Genomic DNA, 13512 nt, shown 5'->3' with positions numbered 1-13512 from the left:
CATCCTTGTTGAATTGCCATAAGGGGCAACCAAGAGGGTCTAGTCTTGTCAGGCTATGCTGTTGGTGGACTTGTTGTTTTTGCGCCAGCACTGGCCGAGGCTCTGTGCATCCTAAAAATTTGCTCCTAGCAAGCGGCCGGTTAGCTCAGTTGGTTAGAGCGTGGTGCTAATAACGCCAGTTCTATCTTTATCCTCTGCTTTGGCTTCAAGGAAAATTCCCACAGCTTTGTTTGTGGGCATCAATTGTGTGTGCCTACTGCTCCTCTGAAAGTAGTCATGTCATCTTTTACATCCGACATTGTGACATCAGTGTTACATGAAAGTTGCTTGTCATTGTTACATGACAGTAGGTTGTGTTAGACAAAGCTGCATGAAGTGTGAACTGGAACGTTCTTGGATCCACAAAAAAGTGTTATTTGGAGAATGTGGGCATCGATCCCACCACTCTCGCATGCAAGCAAGCACTCTACCATTTGAGCTAATTCCCCATCCTTGTGATTTGCCACAAGGAGCAACCAAGAGGGTCTAGTCTTGTCAGGCTATGCTGTTGGTGGACTTGTTAGTTTTGCGCCAGCACTGGCCGAGGCTCTGTGCATCCTAAAAATTTCTTTGTAGCAAGCGGCCGTTAGCTCAGTTGGTTAGAGCGTGGGTGTCAATAACGCCAAGTTCTATCTTTATCCTCTGCTTGGCTTCAAGGAAACTTCCCACAGCTTTGTTGTGGGCATCAATTGTGGTGCCTACTGCTCCTCTGAAAGTAGTCATGTCATTCTTTTACACGACATTGTGACATCAGTGTTACATGAAAGTTGCTTGTCATTGTTACATGACAGTAGGTTGTTGTTAGACAAAGCTGCATGAAGTGTGAACTGGAACGTTCTTGGATCCACAAAAAAGTGTTATTTTGGAGAATGTGGGCATCGATCCCACTACCTCTCGCATGCAAACAAGCATCTACCATTTGAGCTAATTCCCCATCCTTGTTGATTTGCCACAAGGAGCAACCAGAGGGTCTAGTCTTGTCAGGCTATTCTGTTGGGGACTTGTTAGTTTTTGCGCCAGCACTGGCCGAGGCTCTGTGCATCTAAAAATTCATGTAGCAAGCGTAGCTCATGTTAGACTGCTATAACCAATCTGGTCGATCATGCGCTAGGCTCTAGACTGCAGTGTCAGTGGTTCAGTGATGCGTAGTGAGCGTGCTAGACTAAGGTTATCGGCGCTTATTGTTCTATCTTTATCCTCTGCTTTGCTTCAAGGAAACTTCCCACAGCTTTGTTTGTGGGCATCAATTGTGTGTGCCTACTGCTCCTCTGAAAGTAGTCATGTCATTCTTTTACATCCGACATTGTGACATCAGTGTTACATGAAAGTTGCTTGTCATTGTTACATGACAGTAGGTTGTTTAGACAAAGCTGCATGAAGTGTGAACTGGAACGTTCTTGGATCCACAAAAAAGTGTATTTTTGGAGAATGTGGGCATCGATCCCACTACCTCCGCATGCAAGCAAGCACTCTACCATTTGAGCTAATTCCCCATCCTTGTTGATTTGCCACAAGGAGCAACCAAGAGGGTCTAGTCTTGTCAGGCTATGCTGTTGGTGGACTTGTTAGTTTTTGCGCCAGCACTGGCCGAGGCTCTGTGCATCCTAAAAATTTAGCTCCCTAGCAAGCGGCCGGTTAGCTCAGTTGGTTAGAGCGTGGTGCTAATAACGCCAGTTCTATCTTTATCCTCTGCTTTGGCTTCAAGGAAACTTCCCACAGCTTTGTTTGTGGGCATCAATTGTGTGTGCCTACTGCTCCTCTGAAAGTTAGTCATGTCATTCTTTTACATCCGACATTGTGACATCAGTGTTACATGAAAGTTGCTTGTCATTGTTACATGACAGTAGGTTGTTTAGACAAAGCTGCATGAAGTGTGAACTGGAACGTTCTTGGATCCACAAAAAAAGTGTTATTTTGGAGAAAGTGGGCATCGATCCCACTACCCCTCGCATGCTAAGCAAGCACTCTACCATTTGAGCTAATTTCCCATCCTTGTTGATTTGCCACAAGGGGCAACCAAGAGGGTCTAGTCTTGTCAGGCTATGCTGTTGGTGGACTTGTTAGTTTTTTGCGCCAGCACTGGCCGAGGCTCTGTGCATCCTAAAAATTTCTTGTAGCAAGCGCGCGGTTAGCTCAGTTGGTTAGAGCGTGGTGCTAATAACGCCCCGTTCTATCTTTATCCTCTGCTTTGCTTCAAGGAAACTTCCCACAGCTTGTTTGTGGCATCAATTGTGTGTGCCTACTGCTCCTCTGAAAGTTAGTCATGTCATTCTTTTACATCCGACATTGTGACATCAGTGTTACATGAAAGTTGCTTGTCATTGTTACATGACAGTAGGTTGTTAGACAAAGCTGCATGAAGTGTGAACTGGAACGTCTTGGATCCACAAAAAAGTGTTATTTTGGAGAATGTGGGCATCGATCCACAACTCTCGCATGCTAAGCAAGCACTCTACCATTTGAGCTAATTCCCCATCCTTGTTGAATTGCCAAAGGGGCAACCAAGAGGGTCTAGTCTTGTCAGGCTATGCTGTTGGTGGATTGTTAGTTTTGCGCCAGCACTGGCCGAGGCTCTGTGCATCCTAAAAATTTATTTGTAGCAAGCGGCGGTTAGCTCAGTTGGTTAGAGCGTGGTGCTAATAACGCCAAGGTCGTGGGTCGATCCCCGTATGGCCATGAGGTCATTTTGAGTGTCAAAATCATGAGTCACTTGCATGTGTATGGTCAAGTGTGCCACACAATTAATATCAGTGATTGCCGAAATAGCTCAGTTGGGAGAGCGTTAGCTGAAGAATCTAAAGGCCCTGTTCGATCCCGGGTTTTGGCATTAGTTGTTGTTCTATCTTTATCCTCTGCTTTGGCTTCAAGGAAACTTCCCACAGCTTTGTTTGTGGGCATCAATTGTGTGTGCCTACTGCTCCTCTGAAAGTGTAGTCATGTCATTCTTTTACATCCGACATTGTGACATCAGTGTTACATGAAAGTTGCTTGTCATTGTACATGACAGTAGGTTGTTAGACAAAGCTGCATGAAGTGTGAACTGGCGTTCTTGGATCCACAAAAAAGTGTTATTTTGGAGAATGTGGCACAATCCCACACCTCTGCATGCTGAAGCAAGCACTCTACCATTACCATTTGAGCTAATTCCCCATCCTTGTTGATTTGCCACAAGGAGCAACCAAGAGGGTCTAGTCTTGTCAGGCTATGCTGTTGGTGGACTTGTTAGTTTTTGCGCCAGCACTGGCCGAGGCTCTGTGCATCCTAAAAATTTCGCTCCGTAGCAAGCGGCCGGTTAGCTCAGTTGGTTAGAGCGTGGTGCTAATAACGCCAGTTCTATCTTTATCCTCTGCTTTGGCTTCAAGGAAACTTCCCACAGCTTTGTTTGTGGGCATCAATTGTGTGTGCCTACTGCTCCTCTGAAAGTTAGTCATGTCATTCTTTTACATCCGACATTGTGACATCAGTGTTACATGAAAGTTGCTTGTCATTGTTACATGACAGTAGGTTGTTAGACAAAGCTGCATGAAGTGTGAACTGGAACGTTCTTGGATCCACAAAAAAGTGTTATTTTGGAGAATGTGGGCATCGATCCCACTACCTCTCGCATGCTAAGCAAGCACTCTACCATTTGAGCTAATTCCCCATCCTTGTTGATTTGCCACAAGGAGCAACCAAGAGGGTCTAGTCTTGTCAGGCTATGCTGTTGGTGGACTTGTTAGTTTTTGCGCCAGCACTGGCCGAGGCTCTGTGCATCCTAAAAATTTCGCTCCGTAGCAAGCGGCCGGTTAGCTCAGTTGGTTAGAGCGTGGTGCTAATAACGCCAGTTCTATCTTTATCCTCTGCTTTGGCTTCAAGGAAACTTCCCACAGCTTTGTTTGTGGGCATCAATTGTGTGTGCCTACTGCTCCTCTGAAAGTTAGTCATGTCATTCTTTTACATCCGACATTGTGACATCAGTGTTACATGAAAGTTGCTTGTCATTGTTACATGACAGTAGGTTGTTGTTAGACAAAGCTGCATGAAGTGTGAACTGGAACGTTCTTGGATCCACAAAAAAGTGTTATTTTGGAGAATGTGGGCATCGATCCCACTACCTCTCGCATGCTAAGCAAGCACTCTACCATTTGAGCTAATTCCCCATCCTTGTTGATTTGCCACAAGGAGCAACCAAGAGGGTCTAGTCTTGTCAGGCTATGCTGTTGGTGGACTTGTTAGTTTTTGCGCCAGCACTGGCCGAGGCTCTGTGCATCCTAAAAATTTCATTTCGTAGCAAGCGGCCGGTTAGCTCAGTTGGTTAGAGCGTGGTGCTAATAACGCCAAGGTCGTGGGTTCGATCCCCGTACTGGCCATGAGGTCCATTTTGAGTGTCAAAATCATGAGTCACTTGCATGTGTATGGTCAAGTGTGCCACATAATTAATATTAGTGACTTGCCGAAATAGCTCAGTTGGGAGAGCGTTAGACTGAAGATCTAAAGGTCCCTGGTTCGATCCCGGGTTTTGGCATTAGTTGTTGTTCTATCTTTATCCTCTGCTTTGGCTTCAAGGAAACTTCCCACAGCTTTGTTTGTGGGCATCAATTGTGTGTGCCTACTGCTCCTCTGAAAGTTAGTCATGTCATTCTTTTACATCCGACATTGTGACATCAGTGTTACATGAAAGTTGCTTGTCATTGTTACATGACAGTAGGTTGTTAGACAAAGCTGCATGAAGTGTGAACTGGAACGTTCTTGGATCCACAAAAAAGTGTTATTTTGGAGAATGTGGGCATCGATCCCACTACCTCTCGCATGCTAAGCAAGCACTCTACCATTTGAGCTAATTCCCCATCCTTGTTGATTTGCCACAAGGAGCAACCAAGAGGGTCTAGTCTTGTCAGGCTATACTGTTGGTGGACTTGTTAGTTTTTGCGCCAGCACTGGCCGAGGCTCTGTGCATCCTAAAAATTTCGCTCCGTAGCAAGCGGCCGGTTAGCTCAGTTGGTTAGAGCGTGGTGCTAATAACGCCAGTTCTATCTTTATCCTCTGCTTTGGCTTCAAGGAAACTTCCCACAGCTTTGTTTGTGGGCATCAATTGTGTGTGCCTACTGCTCCTCTGAAAGTTAGTCATGTCATTCTTTTACATCCGACATTGTGACATCAGTGTTACATGAAAGTTGCTTGTCATTGTTACATGACAGTAGGTTGTTGTTAGACAAAGCTGCATGAAGTGTGAACTGGAACGTTCTTGGATCCACAACAAAATGTGTTATTTTGGAGAATGTGGGCATCGATCCCACTACCTCTCGCATGCTAAGCAAGCACTCTACCATTTGAGCTAATTCCCCATCCTTGTTGAATTGCCACAAGGAGCAACCAAGAGGGTCTAGTCTTGTCAGGCTATGCTGTTGGTGGACTTGTTAGTTTTTGCGCCAGCACTGGCCGAGGCTCTGTGCATCCTAAAAATTTCGCTCCGTAGCAAGCGGCCGGTTAGCTCAGTTGGTTAGAGCGTGGTGCTAATAACGCCAGTTCTATCTTTATCCTCTGCTTTGGCTTCAAGGAAACTTCCCACAGCTTTGTTTGTGGGCATCAATTGTGTGTGCCTACTGCTCCTCTGAAAGTTAGTCATGTCATTCTTTTACATCCGACATTGTGACATCAGTGTTACATGAAAGTTGCTTGTCATTGTTACATGACAGTAGGTTGTTGTTAGACAAAGCTGCATGAAGTGTGAACTGGAACGTTCTTGGATCCACAACAAAATGTGTTATTTTGGAGAATGTGGGCATCGATCCCACTACCTCTCGCATGCTAAGCAAGCACTCTACCATTTGAGCTAATTCCCCATCCTTGTTGATTTGCCACAAGGAGCAACCAAGAGGGTCTAGTCTTGTCAGGCTATGCTGTTGGTGGACTTGTTAGTTTTTGCGCCAGCACTGGCCGAGGCTCTGTGCATCCTAAAAATTTCGCTCCGTAGCAAGCGGCCGGTTAGCTCAGTTGGTTAGAGCGTGGTGCTAATAACGCCAGTTCTATCTTTATCCTCTGCTTTGGCTTCAAGGAAACTTCCCACAGCTTTGTTTGTGGGCATCAATTGTGTGTGCCTACTGCTCCTCTGAAAGTTAGTCATGTCATTCTTTTACATCCGACATTGTGACATCAGTGTTACATGAAAGTTGCTTGTCATTGTTACATGACAGTAGGTTGTTAGACAAAGCTGCATGAAGTGTGAACTGGAACGTTCTTGGATCCACAAAAAAGTGTTATTTTGGAGAATGTGGGCATCGATCCCACTACCTCTCGCATGCTAAGCAAGCACTCTACCATTTGAGCTAATTCCCCATCCTTGTTGATTTGCCACAAGGAGCAACCAAGAGGGTCTAGTCTTGTCAGGCTATACTGTTGGTGGACTTGTTAGTTTTTGCGCCAGCACTGGCCGAGGCTCTGTGCATCCTAAAAATGTCGCTTCGTAGCAAGCGGCCGGTTAGCTCAGTTGGTTAGAGCGTGGTGCTAATAACGCCAGTTCTATCTTTATCCTCTGCTTTGGCTTCAAGGAAACTTCCCACAGCTTTGTTTGTGGGCATCAATTGTGTGTGCCTACTGCTCCTCTGAAAGTTAGTCATGTCATTCTTTTACATCCGACATTGTGACATCAGTGTTACATGAAAGTTGCTTGTCATTGTTACATGACAGTAGGTTGTTAGACAAAGCTGCATGAAGTGTGAACTGGAACGTTCTTGGATCCACAAAAAAGTGTTATTTTGGAGAATGTGGGCATCGATCCCACTACCTCTCGCATGCTAAGCAAGCACTCTACCATTTGAGCTAATTCCCCATCCTTGTTGATTTGCCACAAGGAGCAACCAAGAGGGTCTAGTCTTGTCAGGCTATGCTGTTGGTGGACTTGTTAGTTTTTGCGCCAGCACTGGCCGAGGCTCTGTGCATCCTAAAAATGTCGCTCCGTAGCAAGCGGCCGGTTAGCTCAGTTGGTTAGAGCGTGGTGCTAATAACGCCAGTTCTATCTTTATCCTCTGCTTTGGCTTCAAGGAAACTTCCCACAGCTTTGTTTGTGGGCATCAATTGTGTGTGCCTACTGCTCCTCTGAAAGTTAGTCATGTCATTCTTTTACATCCGACATTGTGACATCAGTGTTACATGAAAGTTGCTTGTCATTGTTACATGACAGTAGGTTGTTGTTAGACAAAGCTGCATGAAGTGTGAACTGGAACGTTCTTGGATCCACAACAAAATGTGTTATTTTGGAGAATGTGGGCATCGATCCCACTACCTCTCGCATGCTAAGCAAGCACTCTACCATTTGAGCTAATTCCCCATCCATTTTGAATTTCCACAAGGAGCAACCAAGAGGGTCTAGTCTTGTCAGGCTATGCTGTTGGTGGACTTGTTAGTTTTTGCGCCAGCACTGGCCGAGGCTCTGTGCATCCTAAAGATTTCGCTCCGTAGCAAGCGGCCGGTTAGCTCAGTTGGTTAGAGCGTGGTGCTAATAACGCCAGTTCTATCTTTATCCTCTGCTTTGGCTTCAAGGAAACTTCCCACAGCTTTGTTTGTGGGCATCAATTGTGTGTGCCTACTGCTCCTCTGAAAGTTAGTCATGTCATTCTTTTACATCCGACATTGTGACATCAGTGTTACATGAAAGTTGCTTGTCATTGTTACATGACAGTAGGTTGTTGTTAGACAAAGCTGCATGAAGTGTGAACTGGAATGTTCTTGGATCCACAAAAAAAAGTGTTTTTTGGAGAATGTGGGCATCGATCCCACTACCTCTCGCATGCTAAGCAAGCACTCTACCATTTGAGCTAATTCCCCATCCTTTTTGATTTGCCACAAGGAGCAACCAAGAGGGTCTAGTCTTGTCAGGCTATACTGTTGGTGGACTTGTTAGTTTTTGCGCCAGCACTGGCCGAGGCTCTGTGCATCCTAAAAATTTCGCTCCGTAGCAAGCGGCCGGTTAGCTCAGTTGGTTAGAGCGTGGTGCTAATAACGCCAGTTCTATCTTTATCCTCTGCTTTGGCTTCAAGGAAACTTCCCACAGCTTTGTTTGTGGGCATCAATTGTGTGTGCCTACTGCTCCTCTGAAAGTTAGTCATGTCATTCTTTTACATCCGACATTGTGACATCAGTGTTACATGAAAGTTGCTTGTCATTGTTACATGACAGTAGGTTGTTAGACAAAGCTGCATGAAGTGTGAACTGGAACGTTCTTGGATCCACAAAAAAGTGTTATTTTGGAGAATGTGGGCATCGATCCCACTACCTCTCGCATGCTAAGCAAGCACTCTACCATTTGAGCTAATTCCCCATCCTTGTTGATTTGCCACAAGGAGCAACCAAGAGGGTCTAGTCTTGTCAGGCTATACTGTTGGTGGACTTGTTAGTTTTTGCGCCAGCACTGGCCGAGGCTCTGTGCATCCTAAAAATGTCGCTTCGTAGCAAGCGGCCGGTTAGCTCAGTTGGTTAGAGCGTGGTGCTAATAACGCCAGTTCTATCTTTATCCTCTGCTTTGGCTTCAAGGAAACTTCCCACAGCTTTGTTTGTGGGCATCAATTGTGTGTGCCTACTGCTCCTCTGAAAGTTAGTCATGTCATTCTTTTACATCCGACATTGTGACATCAGTGTTACATGAAAGTTGCTTGTCATTGTTACATGACAGTAGGTTGTTAGACAAAGCTGCATGAAGTGTGAACTGGAACGTTCTTGGATCCACAAAAAAGTGTTATTTTGGAGAATGTGGGCATCGATCCCACTACCTCTCGCATGCTAAGCAAGCACTCTACCATTTGAGCTAATTCCCCATCCTTGTTGATTTGCCACAAGGAGCAACCAAGAGGGTCTAGTCTTGTCAGGCTATACTGTTGGTGTACTTGTTAGTTCTTGCGCCAGCACTGGCCGAGGCTCTGTGCATCCTAAAAATGTCGCTTCGTAGCAAGCGGCCGGTTAGCTCAGTTGGTTAGAGCGTGGTGCTAATAACGCCAGTTCTATCTTTATCCTCTGCTTTGGCTTCAAGGAAACTTCCCACAGCTTTGTTTGTGGTCATCAATTGTGTGTGCCTACTGCTCCTCTGAAAGTTAGTCATGTCATTCTTTTTCATCCGACATTGTGACATCAGTGTTACATGAAAGTTGCTTGTCGTTGTTACATGACAGTAGGTTGTTGTTAGACAAAGCTGCATGAAGTGTGAACTGGAAGGTTCTTGGATCCACAACAAAATGTGTTATTTTGGAGAATGTGGGCATCGATCCCACTACCTCTCGCATGCTAAGCAAGCACTCTACCATTTGAGCTAATTCCCAATACATTTTGAATTTCCACAAGGAGCAACCAAGAGGGTCTAGTCTTGTCAGGCTATGCTGTTGGTGGACTTGTTAGTTTTTGCGCCAGCACTGGCCGAGGCTCTGTGCATCCTAAAAATGTCGCTCCGTAGCAAGCGGCCGGTTAGCTCAGTTGGTTAGAGCGTGGTGCTAATAACGCCAGTTCTATCTTTATCCTCTGCTTTGGCTTCAAGGAAACTTCCCACAGCTTTGTTTGTGGGCATCAATTGTGTGTGCCTACTGCTCCTCTGAAAGTTAGTCATGTCATTCTTTTACATCCGACATTGTGACATCAGTGTTACATGAAAGTTGCTTGTCATTGTTACATGACAGTAGGTTGTTGTTAGACAAAGCTGCATGAAGTGTGAACTGGAATGTTCTTGGATCCACCAAAAAATTGTTTTTTGGAGAATGTGGGCATCGATCCCACTACCTCTCGTATGCTAAGCAAGCACTCTACCATTTGAGCTAATTCCCCATCCTTGCTGATTTGCCACAAGGAGCAACCAAGAGGGTCTAGTCTTGTCAGGCTATACTGTTGGTGGACTTGTTAGTTTTTGCGCCAGCACTGGCCGAGGCTCTGTGCATCCTAAAAATGTCGCTCCGTAGCAAGCGGCCGGTTAGCTCAGTTGGTTAGAGCGTGGTGCTAATAACGCCAGTTCTATCTTTATCCTCTGCTTTGGCTTCAAGGAAACTTCCCACAGCTTTGTTTGTGGGCATCAATTGTGTGTGCCTACTGCTCCTCTGAAAGTTAGTCATGTCATTCTTTTACATCCGACATTGTGACATCAGTGTTACATGAAAGTTGCTTGTCATTGTTACATGACAGTAGGTTGTTAGACAAAGCTGCATGAAGTGTGAACTGGAACGTTCTTGGATCCACAAAAAAGTTTTATTTGGAGAATGTGGGCATCGATCCCACTACCTCCCGCATGCTAAGCAAGCACTCTACCATTTGAGCTAATTCCCCATCCTTGTTGATTTGTCACAAGGAGCAACCAAGAGGGTCTAGTCTTGTCAGGCTATACTGTTGGTGTACTTGTTAGTTTTTGCGCCAGCACTGGCCGAGGCTCTGTGCATCCTAAAAATGTCGCTCCGTAGCAAGCGGCCGGTTAGCTCAGTTGGTTAGAGCGTGGTGCTAATAACGCCAGTTCTATCTTTATCCTCTGCTTTGGCTTCAAGGAAACTTCCCACAGCTTTGTTTGTGGGCATCAATTGTGTGTGCCTACTGCTCCTCTGAAAGTTAGTCATGTCATTCTTTTACATCCGACATTGTGACATCAGTGTTACATGAAAGTTGCTTGTCATTGTTACATGACAGTAGGTTGTTGTTAGACAAAGCTGCATGAAGTGTGAACTGGAATGTTCTTGGATCCACCAAAAAAATTGTTTTTTGGAGAATGTGGGCATCGATCCCACTACCTCTCGTATGCTAAGCAAGCACTCTACCATTTGAGCTAATTCCCATCCTTGCTGATTTGCCACAAGGAGCAACCAAGAGGGTCTAGTCTTGTCAGGCTATACTGTTGGTGGACTTGTTAGTTTTTGCGCCAGCACTGGCCGAGGCTCTGTGCATCCTAAAAATGTCGCTCCGTAGCAAGCGGCCGGTTAGCTCAGTTGGTTAGAGCGTGGTGCTAATAACGACAGTTCTATCTTTATCCTCTGCTTTGGCTTCAAGGAAACTTCCCACAGCTTTGTTTGTGGGCATCAATTGTGTGTGCCTACTGCTCCTCTGAAAGTTAGTCATGTCATTCTTTTACATCCGACATTGTGACATCAGTGTTACATGAAAGTTGCTTGTCATTGTTACATGACAGTAGGTTGTTAGACAAAGCTGCATGAAGTGTGAACTGGAACGTTCTTGGATCCACAAAAAAGTGTTATTTTGGAGAATGTGGGCGTCGATCCTACTACCTCCCGCATGCTAAGCAAGCACTCTACCATTTGAGCTAATTCCCCATCCTTGTTGATTTGCCACAATGAGCAACCAAGAGGGTCTAGTCTTGTCAGGCTATACTGTTGGTGTACTTGTTAGTTCTTGCGCCAGCACTGGCCGAGGCTCTGTGCATCCTAAAAATGTCGCTCCGTAGCAAGCGGCCGGTTAGCTCAGTTGGTTAGAGCGTGGTGCTAATAACGCCAGTTCTATCTTTATCCTCTGCTTTGGCTTCAAGGAAACTTCCCACAGCTTTGTTTGTGGGCATCAATTGTGTGTGCCTACTGCTCCTCTGAAAGTTAGTCATGTCATTCTTTTACATCCGACATTGTGACATCAGTGTTACATGAAAGTTGCTTGTCATTGTTACATGACAGTAGGTTGTTGTTAGACAAAGCTGCATGAAGTGTGAACTGGAATGTTCTTGGATCCACCAAAAAATTTGTTTTTTGGAGAATGTGGGCATCGATCCCACTACCTCTCGTATGCTAAGCAAGCACTCTACCATTTGAGCTAATTCCCCATCCTTTTTGAATTGCCATAAGGGGCAACCAAGAGGGTCTAGTCTTGTCAGGCTATGCTGTTGGTGGACTTGTTAGTTTTTGCGCCAGCACTGGCCGAGGCTCTGTGCATCCTAAAAATTTCATTTCGTAGCAAGCGGCCGGTTAGCTCAGTTGGTTAGAGCGTGATGCTAATAACGCCAGTTCTATCTTTATCCTCTGCTTTGGCTTCAAGGAAACTTCCCACAGCTTTGTTTGTGGGCATCAATTGTGTGTGCCTACTGCTCCTCTGAAAGTTAGTCATGTCATTCTTTTACATCCGACATTGTGACATAAGTGTTACATGAAAGTTGCTTGTCATTGTTACATAACAGTAGGTTATTGTTAGACAAAGCTGCATGAAGTGTGAACTGAAACGTTCTTGGATCCACAAAAAAAAATGTTTTTTGGAGAATGTGGGCATCGATCCCACTACCTCTCGCATGCTAAGCAAGCACTCTACCATTTGAGCTAATTCACCATCCTTGTTGATTTTCCACAAGGAGCAACCAAGAGGGTCTAGTCTTGTCAGGCTATACTGTTGGTGGACTTGTTCGTTTTTGCGCCAGCACTGGCCGAGGCTCTGTGCATCCTAAAATTTTCGCTTCATAGCAAGCGGCCGGTTAGCTCAGTTGGTTAGAGCGTGGTGCTAATAACGCCAGTTCTATCTTTATCCTCTGCTTTGGCTTCAAGGAAACTTCCCACAGCTTTGTTTGTGGGCATCAATTGTGTGTGCCTACTGCTCCTCTGAAAGTTAGTCATGTCATTCTTTTACATCCGACATTGTGACATCAGTGTAGTGTTACATGAAAGTTGCTTGTCATTGTTACATGACAGTAGGTTGTTGTTAGACAAAGCTGCATGAAGTGTGAACTGGAACGTTCTTGGATCCACAAAAAAAGTATTATTTTGGAGAATGTGGGCATCGATCCCACTACCTCTGGCATGCTAAGCAAGCACTCTACCATTTGAGCTAATTCACCATCCTTGTTGATTTTCCACAAGGAGCAACCAAGAGGGTCTAGTCTTGTCAGGCTATACTGTTGGTGGACTTGTTAGTTTTTGCGCCCGCACTGGCCGAGGCTCTGTGCATTTTAAAAATGTCGCTTCGTAGCAAGCGGCCGGTTAGCTCAGTTGGTTAGAGCGTGGTGCTAATAACGCCAAGGTCGTGGGTTCGATCCCCGTACTGGCCATGAGGTACATTTTGAGTGTCAAAATCATGAGTCACTTGCATGTGTATGGTCAAGTGTGCCACATAATTAATATTAGTGACTTGCTGAAATAGCTCAGTTGGGAGAGCGTTAGACTGAAGATCTAAAGGTCCCTGGTTCGATCCTGGGTTTTGGCATTAGTTGTTGTTCTATCTTTATCCTCTGCTTTGGCTTCAAGGAAACTTCCCACAGCTTTGTTGTGGGCATCAATTGTTTGTGCCTGCTGCTCCTCTGAAAGTTATGGAATTATTTTGATATAATGAAGCAACATCTCAAGACATCAGTCAGGAAGTTAAAGCTTGGTCGCAAATGGGTCTTCCAAATGGACAATGACCTCAAGCATACTTCCAAAGTTGTGGCAAAATGGCTTAAGGAAAACAAAGTCAAGGTATTAGAGTGGCCATCACAAAGTCCTGACCTCAATCCTATAGAAAATGTGTGGGCAGAACTGAAAAAGTGTGTGCGAGCAAGGAGGCCTACAAACC

General features: G+C 45.2%; 4 non-coding genes across 4 annotated transcripts; all 4 read left to right on the top strand.

Moving 5' to 3' along the window:
- The first annotated feature begins 4314 nt into the window (after positions 1–4314).
- On the top strand, positions 4315–4388 carry trnai-aau. The gene has a single exon. It is a non-coding gene; the product is annotated as a tRNA-Ile (tRNA).
- An 82-nt stretch (positions 4389–4470) lies between these two features.
- Positions 4471–4543, top strand: trnaf-gaa. Its single transcript has one exon. It is a non-coding gene; the product is annotated as a tRNA-Phe (tRNA).
- Positions 4544–12935: 8392 nt separating this feature from the next.
- Positions 12936–13009, top strand: trnai-aau. The gene has a single exon. It is a non-coding gene; the product is annotated as a tRNA-Ile (tRNA).
- An 82-nt stretch (positions 13010–13091) lies between these two features.
- On the top strand, positions 13092–13164 carry trnaf-gaa. Its single transcript has one exon. It is a non-coding gene; the product is annotated as a tRNA-Phe (tRNA).
- Positions 13165–13512: the final 348 nt, after the last annotated feature.

Source organism: Salvelinus namaycush, chromosome 27 (assembly GCF_016432855.1).
Source record: "Salvelinus namaycush isolate Seneca chromosome 27, SaNama_1.0, whole genome shotgun sequence".
Classification (NCBI taxonomy): Eukaryota; Metazoa; Chordata; class Actinopteri; order Salmoniformes; family Salmonidae; genus Salvelinus; species Salvelinus namaycush.
The sequence above is the reverse complement of the archived record's forward strand: the minus strand, read 5'-3'. Positions and strand labels throughout refer to the sequence as shown.